Source organism: Galeopterus variegatus, unplaced genomic scaffold (assembly GCF_000696425.1).
Source record: "Galeopterus variegatus unplaced genomic scaffold, G_variegatus-3.0.2 Scaffold6226, whole genome shotgun sequence".
NCBI lineage: Eukaryota > Metazoa > Chordata > Mammalia > Dermoptera > Cynocephalidae > Galeopterus > Galeopterus variegatus.
In genome coordinates this window covers 86,957-97,505 of record NW_007732337.1, presented here as the reverse complement: position 1 = coordinate 97,505, position 10,549 = coordinate 86,957, and positions in this window count along the sequence as shown.

Here is a 10,549-nt window from a genome sequence, read left to right as displayed (position 1 = left end):
GAGAAAATCACTTAATCACAATGGAAAATACAAGCAACAAAAGAAAGAAAGGATCTACAAAACAACTAGAAAACAATTACAAATTATTTACATGGCATTAATTTCCTTGACTGTAAATAACCTGAATTTTCCAGTCAAAAGACACAGTGGCTGAGTATATTTAAAAGAAAAAAATCATACTCTACTACAAGAGATTCACTTCACCTGCAAGAACACACTTAGACTAAAAGTGAAGGTATGAAAAAAGATAATCCATGCAAATGGAAAGCAAATGAGAGCAGGAATAGCTTTATTATATCAGCTAAAATAGATTTTAAGTCAAGAACTGTAAAAAGAGACAAAGAATGTTGCATAATAGTAAATGCACCAATTCATCAAGAGAATATCATCATTTTAAGTAAAGATGCACTCAACATCAGAGCACCTAAACATATAAATAAATTTTAGTAGGTCTGAAGAGAGAGATAGACTATATTACAACAAGAGTAGGGGATCACAATACCCAACTTTAAGCAATGGACACATCATCCATAATAGAAATCGATTAGAGCACATTGACCTTAAATTACACTGTAGGTCAAATGGACCTAACAGACATATACAACACATTTGACAGTAGCAAAGTACACATTCCTCACAACCACATAAAGAGCATTCACCATATAGATCATATGTAAGACCACAGAACAAGTCTTAACAAATTTTAAGATTGGTATCATATTAAGTATCTTTACTGACCACAGTGGTATAAAACTAGAAATCAATAACAGGAGAAACCTTAAAAATTTTACAAATAGGTAAAAATTAAACAACATGCCCCTGAATAACCAATAGGTCAATAAAAGAATTAAAAGGGAAATTTTTTAAAATTTTGAGAACAATAAAAATGAAAACAAAACATACCAAAACCTATGGATACAGTAATAGCATTTCAAATAGTTAAGTTTTTAGCAATAAACATCTATACAGAGAGAGAGACTACAAATAAATAATCTAATGCTACACCTCAAGGACCTAGAAAAAGAAGAACAAACTGAGCCAAAGATTAAAAAGATAAGAACAGAAATGAATGTGATAGACACACAAAAAAGCAATATAAAAGGTGAGCAACATGAGTTGGTAGTTTGAAAAGACGCACAAAATTAACAAAACTTTATCTAGACTAGCAAAGAAAAGCAAAGACTCAAAGAAAGGATAATATAAGAGATAAAACAGGAGATATTGCAACTGATTTCACAGAAATAAAAAAGACACTATAATGGACAATTTCATGCCAATTGTATAACACAGAAAAATTAATACACTTGTGGACACATAGAATCGATCAAAATTGAATTACAAAGAAATGGAAAATCTGAACAGATCAATAACAAGTAAAGAGATATAATCAGGAATAAAATGTGTCTCATGAAGGACAATCTCAGGACCCGATGGTCTCACTACTGAATTCTATCAAACACTAAAAACAAACAAACAAACAAAAAACTAATAACAATCCTCCTCAAACTCTTTGAAAATATTGAAGAAAAGGGCATACTCCCAAACTCATTTTACAAGGCCAGCATTACCATTATACCAAAAACAGACAAGGATACAACAACAACAACAACAAAGACTATAGGTGAATATCCCTGATTTTTACAGATGCAAAAATTTTCAACAAAATATTAGGAAACTGAATTCTACAGCACATTTGCAAAAACCATTCACCACGATGAAGTGGGATTCTTCCCAGGGATGCCAAGAACGGTTCAACATATGAATATTAATAAATGTCATACATCACATTAACAAAATCAGGGACAAAAACCATATGATTATGTCATTAGTTGCAGAAAAAGCACATGACAAAATTCAACATGCCCTCATGATGAAAACAACAAAGTAGATGTATAAAGAACATGTAGCTAACATCATCCTGAAGAAGGAAAAGTTGAAAACTAATACCTGGAAGAAGACAAGGATTACCCACTCTCACCACTTTTATTCAACACAGTATAAATCCCACACAGAGAAATTAGACAAGAGAAATAAAAAGCATTTGAATTGAAAATATATAAAGAATATATACCTAACATCATCCTGAAGAAGGAAAAGTTGAAAACTAATACATTGAACAAAACAAGGATTATGCACTCTCACCACTTCTATTCAGCACAGTATAAGTCCCACACAGAGCAATTACACAAGATAAATAAATAAAAAGCATTTGCAATGAAAAGGATCAAACCGTCTGTTTGTAGATAACATGATTTTATACATGCAAAACTCAAAAGACTCCACAAATAAACAAAAAAAGAACTAATAAGAAAATTTGGTAAAGTTTCAAGATACAAAATCACATAGAAAAATCAGTCATCGTTCTAGAATCTAACAGTAATCCGAAAAAGAAGTGAAGAAAATAATCCCATCTACAATAGCTACAAAAATAAAATAATTATGAATAAATTTAAACAAGGGATGAAAGATTTTACACTGAAAGCTATAAAACATTGATGAAAGGAATACTTTTTAAAAACAAAAACATTTAGAGTTATCCCATGTTCATGTATTGGAAGAATTAATATTGTTATAAATGTCCATACTACTATTAGAGTTATCCCATGTTCATGTATTGGAAGAATTAATATTGTTATAAATGTCTATACTACTCAAAGAGATCCATGGATTCAAAGCAATATCTATCAAAATACCTATGACGTTTTTCACAGAAATAGAAAAACAATTCTAAAACATGTGGGCAACTACAGAAGACCCCAAACAGCCCAAGCAATATTGAGCAAAAGGAACTAACTGGAGGCATCACACTACCTGACTTCAAAATATACTACAATGCTATAGTAACCAAAACACCATGATACTGACATTACAACAGACATGTGGACCAATGGAACAGAACACCATTCAGAAATAAATCCATGCATTTGCAGCCATCTGAATTTCCACAAAGATGCCCAGAACACACAGTGGGAAAAGAACAGTCTCTTCAATAAATAGTGTAGGGGAAACAGTATACCTACATGCAGCAGATCAAAATTAGACCCTTATCTCAAACCATACATAAAAATCAGCTCAATATTGATTAAAGACTTAAATGTAAGAGCAGAATCTATGAAATTACTACAAGAAAACACTGGGGCAAAGCTTGGTGATACCGGTCTGGGCAATGAATTTTTTTAATGTGACCTCAAAAGCACAGGCAACAAAACCAAAGGTAGACAAATGGGACTGCAACAAATGAAAAACCTTCTGCACAGGGCCGGCCAGTGGCGCACTCAGGAGAGTGTGGCACAGGGAGCGCAGCGATGCTCCCGCCGCGGGTTCAGATCCTATATAGGACTGGCTGGTATGCTCACTGGCTGAGTGCGGTGTGGGCGACACCACACCAAAGGGTTTGCGATCCCCTTACTGGTCACGAAAAAGACCAAAAAAAAAGAAAAGAAAAGAAAAGAAAAACCTTCTGCACAGCAAAGGAAAAAAATCAACACAGTGAAGAGACAACCTGCAAAATACGAGAAAAAATGTGCATTCTCTATATCTGATAAGGGGTGTCTCAGGCTTAGACTATGGGAAAGTCCTTACTCAGGGTTGGGTAAAGTGTCAGGAGGTTAGATCTCTGAAAGGCAGGTAAATTCATGAAGGAAGAGTAGAAAAGACTGGGGGCTGCCTGGATAGCTCAGCTGCTTAGAGCTCAGTGTTGTAACACCAACGTCAAGGGTTCACTTCCCTATATTGGTCAGCTGCAAAAAAAAAAAAAAAGACTCATCAGAGTCTTAAAGACTGGATGCTTCTGATATTTATTTTAACCTGATGTCTTGGGAACAGAGAATCTGCAGGAAAAAATTCCTTTTGGCACAGAGGAATATCCCACAGGGAAATAATGTAGTGTAGACAGGGATGAAATAACAAGAGAGAATTGTAACTAATGAGCCGATACACAGAGCTATAAAATATCTCCTCTGCTGTTTTCCCTCATTGTGTGCAACCTTGCTCTGAATGGGATGTGCTTGTTTCTTCTGGAGTCCTAAGTCTGGCTCAGAGACGAATGCTTTACCCTTTTCTGCTGACTTTTCTGGTGCTAGAGTTTCATTCTCCATCATCAGCTATCCATTGAGAACTTCACACTTCAACAGGAGACCTTCCTTTCAAAAAACCAATCTAGGTGAGTCTAAGATCCCAGTAGGTACTGCAGGAAAGGAACAAAAAGAATAAAAGTAATGAATGTGTACCTGAGGTCACTTGAGAACCAATACAGCCCAGCCCAGAGCAGAGAGATTGCTGTGGTTGTTTGCTTGCTTGCTTGTTCAATTGATTCATGTATATATTTATCTTGTTACAAACAGAAGTGAACATTGAACTCAGCAATGGAGAATGATTGTTGACAATTAAGTAATGTTAGGAAGCCTAATTAGAATAGGGAATGAGAAGTTTAAAGTGGTCTCAATAAAATTAGAATATATACTCAAGAATTTCTGCAATGAAATGGAAGTGAAATATAGGGTATTAGGTGTAGAGGGATATATGCTGAAATGAGTGCATTTCTTTTTTATTTTTAAGATGGAGCATATTTGAATATGTTTTCGTATCAATGAGAAAGATCCAGACCAATGGATTCCTTTCAAACCCTACCTCATGCCAGCTGTGCTTGAGGTAAACACTTTGCAGTATGTTCTCCCATGCTACAGAGTCAAATGAAATAGAGGATTTATTTAATAGATGAAAAGTGGTATACTAAAAACACTTACTTTGGAATTATTTCCTTACTCATGAAGTAAAATATGTTTGTGTGTTTGTTAGATATTTACAAGTCTATTGCAAATTGCCTGTGCAAATCGTTTTTCCTTTGTGTGTTGCACTTGGAGTATTTTTACTTCTTTTTTATCACATTCTTTTCAATATAAGAATTCAAGTTTTTGAACAATTTTCATGTTTCTCATTTAGTTTTTTTATGTAAGCATTAATGTATTTAGGGGAATATATGACAGTTCATAAACTTTGTGTAGCCAAATCTGTCTACAAATTATTGTATTTCCCTCATTGCTTTATCAATGCGGGATGTTCTTCTGGATAATGTGGATTACTTAATTTACCTTTCATATATACATATATACATACATACATATATATATATATATATTTCCTACTTGTTTTCACACCTCTGTTATTCCTTATTGTGCCTTTTGACTTTTATTTTATTAGTAGATCTGTTACTAAAAGATGCTTCACCTTCGGCCATCATTTGAATGACATTCATTGTCATTTGACTAAGTGCCGGAGTCCAGCTCCACAGGATTCGTTGGACCTGAATAGGTGGAGTGGATTCAGTGAAAGAAGAAAGACGTGGACCACAGATGTCCAGTGCAAGTGTGGACCATGACCACATGAATCTTGCTTTATTTATATCTTTTTACTTAATTTTTTACACGGTGATTTGTATTTTAATCAAAACATTTCTTATTTTGTTTCTATTGAAAAAGAAAGGTCAAAATGTTCCAAGGCACTCATGCTGTGACAAAAATATCTACTCATGCATCAATAGTTCACCCCAAAGCCTGTGACTTGTGGCCAGGAAACTATACAAAAGCAGCATGTTTAGTTTCAGAACATCAGACTTTCGGTCTGAATCACAATTCTTAACCTTTTAAACTTGCACATAAACTTATATTCTAAATTCCTATTAAATCTTACTTATACTTATATTTAACAATTTAATGTTTTATGTTTTCTATTAATTATTCTAATTCTTAACTAAAAATCACAGTGTCTATAACATGCTTTTTAAATGAAAATTATAAAGTTCTATTGTATTTTATACTACTATTAAAAACTATTACACTTTAATCTAAACAAAATCTATTAATATCAAAACCTTTTTATGTATCTCTACTATTTCACATATCTATCTCTATAACAAAATTTTCTGTTTCCTTGCCAATTGACTCTGGGAACAGTACAAAGAACAAAGTGAAAAATTAAATGATCCTACTCAAACTAACAAAAACACACTATATCATTCTTATTATTACTAGGGAAACTACATGTTCTTTTTAAGTCAAGTGAAACTGTGGGAATGGGGGAAAACAAAGAAATCTGTAACTGGTTATGATCAAATAGTTGTAAACACTGCTGCACTTGGACCCACCGTCTTCCTAGGAGACGTGGAATTATAAAAATTTAACACAATAACTTCATTCCGCACGCACAAGTGTATGATCACAACTATAAGGCCAATTGTTCCAAAATCAATAGGTCAATGCACACACTACTAACAAAAAGATTAATAACAAAATTAAATCAAGCCAAACTATACTGGGAACATGCATCAAAAACACCTTTAGTACTGACAATGCCCTTTAAGTAAACCAGTTAATTTTGATGTATTTTAACATGTCTCTGAGAAACTCCAGGGCCCTCAGAATCTCCCCAAACCATACCAAGCCAAAAAGTTAGCCTGTTTAATTCTGGGAAGCCTTGTCAAGCAACCAATGGTAAACAAACAGGAAATTCCACAGAGCCGTGCCACCTACGTGGGACCCCCTGCAGCCTAGCTGAACAAAGGGTGTCACTCCTCAGGCTCCCATGCCATTCCTATAGCAGGACAGCTCTCAACATCTCCCCCGTTTTTATTTTTTTTTTAAGCAAAAGCTATAGATCAGGTTGGCACAATAAAGACAAAAGGCATTTTGTTAAAACAAAGTATCATTTAGCATTGCAAGTCCTTTTAATTTACTTCCACTGAAAACTCATGATGTAATCATCTCTTAGGGTGGCTGCAGCTGCACCACTCCAGGTGCTGTGAATTGGGTGTAATTAACAATTGTTGAAGTTCCCAGATGGTATTTTGCTCGCCTAATAGTTGATTTTGAGTCCAGAGAGTTTGTTAAAGTTAAAACTGGCCAGGACATTACTGTTTTCAGAGCATCTAGTCTTTTGTCAAATCTTTGATGAATTACAAGTCTTTTGTCTAAGAACAGGGTGTCTCATCCAAGTTACAAACCTCTTTAAAGCCAGGAAAATTTAGAGATCTGTTTTTGTAGAGAAGACTTTTTTCCCCTTATGATCAAGGCATTCCTCATAAAAGCATTGATGATCAATATCTAGATTGGAAAGGTCTTACTTTCCTTTGTATAAATCTCTCGTGTTGGGAAGGCTCTTTCCCAGGTGGTGATTGAAAGAAGCATCTCAGCTCACTTTCTTTCAGTGATCTGTCCCACGTTGCTGGGAAGACTGTTTCCGAGGTGAAGATCTGTCTGTCCCACGTCAGGGGAAAGGATGAACAGTAGGATGAAGCAGCACCAGGCCAAATTTTGGCAACATAAAAAGAAGTCAGCAACATGGAAATGAGACATGTTACCCTATACCCAAAGTTTTAAATTATATCATGTTATAAAGAGAGAGAGAGTTAATTTTCATTGAACTTATAAAAATAGCCATATTGTCATAATAATCATGAGAATACTCAAAGTTACTAAATTTGGGGGGGAATCAAATAAAGAAAAAAACAAATGCTTTTATCTCTGTTTTAAATGACATTTCACCAAACTGTTGTTAGTTATAGAAAGCTGAGGAGAGAGGGAGAGTTTTCTTGCATTTGGAAAACATTAGAACCAGCAGTGTTTTACAAAAAGGAAATCGTAAAAATCCATAATACTTTTTAATTAATTTACCAATTAACTTTTCTTGTTTTGACCTTTGTGAGCAATTTCACAAACCCATTGGTTTCTTCATTAGAATTTTTGAACTTCAGTTTAAAGCTATGAACTTAAAGTTTGTCAGGAAACCACACCTATCAGAGTTTTTTCATGAAATATTTGAAGACATAATATTTTAAAATTAAAATAAAACCAAAATTATGACTGGTAATATTTATATTAAAACAAAAATATTTAAAAACCTTACAGGATTTTGGAACACATACCCATAACACCTTCAGTATTGACAATGCTTTCCCATATAGTCTAATTTATTAAATAAGCCAATTAGTTTTGATACATCTTTTATATATCCTTTGAGAAACTCCAAGGCCCCTTGGAATTTCCCAAAGTTATTTTAAAGTTTCAGAATTTAGTGTTGGAAATCTTGTTAAATAACAAAAGGCTTAAAACATTTAATTGATTAAAATCACTAATTACTTATCATGAAACTTATGATGAAATAAGTTTTTTAAACCAATTATCTGAGGGACAAAACAAACAAACAAACAAACAAAAAACATTTACAACTTTGCCTCAAGAACAGTTAAGTGAAAAAACCTTTAATAATCCTGTTTGATTAGTAAACCCAAACAACAATGTGTGTTGAAAAGAACATTTTTATACATTTACGTTAGTAAATAAGCATCCAATTATCCGAATTATGCAAATTTGGGTAGTTGAGCAAAATTTGGATAAAGAGCAAATTACTCAAAACCCAATTTTAGTGTTTTTTTGTTTTGTTTTGTTTTTGTCTTTTGTCTTTTTCCGTGTCCAGCAATGGATCGCAACCCTCGGTGTTGCTCCCGCGCCTCGCTCAGCCAGTGAGCGGGAACCGGTCTGTATGTGGGATCCGAACCCTCGGGCGGGAGCGCCGCCGCGCTTCCCAAGCGGCGCACTTATCCAGTGCGCCACCGGGCCGGCCCCCCAATTTTAGTCTTAACTAAATTAACCAAATACATATTTATGGTTTCCCAGCCAAAAACTTGGTGTATTAAATCTATACCCTTATCAATTAATGCTTACCAGGCCTATGCGATATTTGGCATAGGTTTCTCTCCACTAGCCATTTTAGGTCCCAGGCTTTAAAAGCTATGTGGAATCCAGAGAAATAAAAGGCAGTATTCACTATCTATGTCTAAAAGATATTGTTTCTCCCAGCATGGCCAGGAGGCAGAGCTGACATAACGAGGAAACATGTTGACCTAGAAACAAATTTAAGTAAAAAGTTTGAATCAAATTTTGAAAATACATTTATCAAAACTTTAGAAAATTTGTCACGTGAACTTGAAAAGTAAACTTATTTAGTGAGCGTGCATTAATTATAAGCCAATTAGGTACCTTGCACATAAAACAATTACACAGAAATGAACATATAGACAAACAAACATATCATACAGCTTACACACGCATATATGCAGACATAAATAACAAGAACAAACAAGGATCTTATAAGTTTTGTTTAAGATGTAAAAGAAAAAGCTCACTAGTAAAAAGGACAGTCAAGTTCAAATTGTGTTTTTTTTTTTCAAAAAACTTATTGGTGAGGCCTCACCTTGCCTAAAAGAAAGCAAAATAACAAGTTTACATTGCAAAACAAAGTATGAAAACCTTTTCAGGAAGATGCAGAGATGATTTTCTTCCTTTAAGAAGATAGCATAGAATTCTCCCATAGAATTTTGTTAAAAATACATACATGAGACCAGAAGAGAGTTTGGAAATCTGTTTTAGATAACCAAGTGGATGCGAGAAAATTTGAGGCCATCTAGTTAAACAGGTAGATCTAGTCTAGTTTTTGTTTCTCAAATGAGTTATTGAGCTCAAGAGCTGAGCTAACAATCAGAGATGAAACCATTTGACTCTTCAGGTTTTTAGGAAAAAAACAGCAGACCCAAAAGGGGTCTGGTTGGCACCATGGCTGTTTTCTTCACAAAACTCCAGAGTCTTCAGAGAAAAAGAGTAGCACATGCAGTCATGAAAATAACCACTGCTTATCAGAAAGGAGAGAAGCATTGTGCAGATGAGAAAGAAAAACACGCTCAAACAATACCAACACTGTAAAGAAATATTAACTTCTTTTACTTTAGATCTTTTTTTTACCACAAATGGCCAGTCGGCATATGAGGGGTAGAAAGAATCATAAACTGCCAAATCTCTTTGTATTTAAGCCAGATTACTTTACTTTTAAAAATCTTTTTTGAAAAATTCTAACACCTGGAAGGCTTGTGACGTCAACTGTCTGGGTGAGCGAGGGTCAGGATCGCCCTTTAATATATCAAATAATGATTGTAAGTCTGCAGTAATTAATTTTAAATATGGTCTAATCCAATTTATATCACCCAAAAGTTTTTGGAAATCATTTAATGTGGTAAAATTATCAATTCTTAACTCTAACATCTGAGGAGTAATGAAATCTGTATAAATAACTCGCCTAAATAGAAAATTAGTGGTTGAACTTGAATTTTCTCTGGAGCCACCTTAAGGCCAAAAGACTGCAAATCAAAAATCAATTGGGTAAGGGCATCCTGTAAATAGGCCCTCTCCTTGTGAGACAGAAGAATATCATCCATATAATGAATTAAATAAATTAAGGGAAAATCTTTACAAAATTGTTGGAGAGCCAAATCTATAAATTTCTGACAAAGTGTAGGACTATAATCTGTAACTGCATATTTTAACTCCTTAAGTAACTTGTAGGGCAGTGGCTCCCATCTAGGCTCATCCCCCTCATAAGATGCAGGAAACAAAAGAAATCTCCTTCCTTTTAGGCCTCTTTTAAAGCTCCCTCAAGGCCTTCTTCATAAGCCTTAAGGTGAGACTGAAACTTTATTTTTAATTTTGGCAGACAGCGGAGGGAG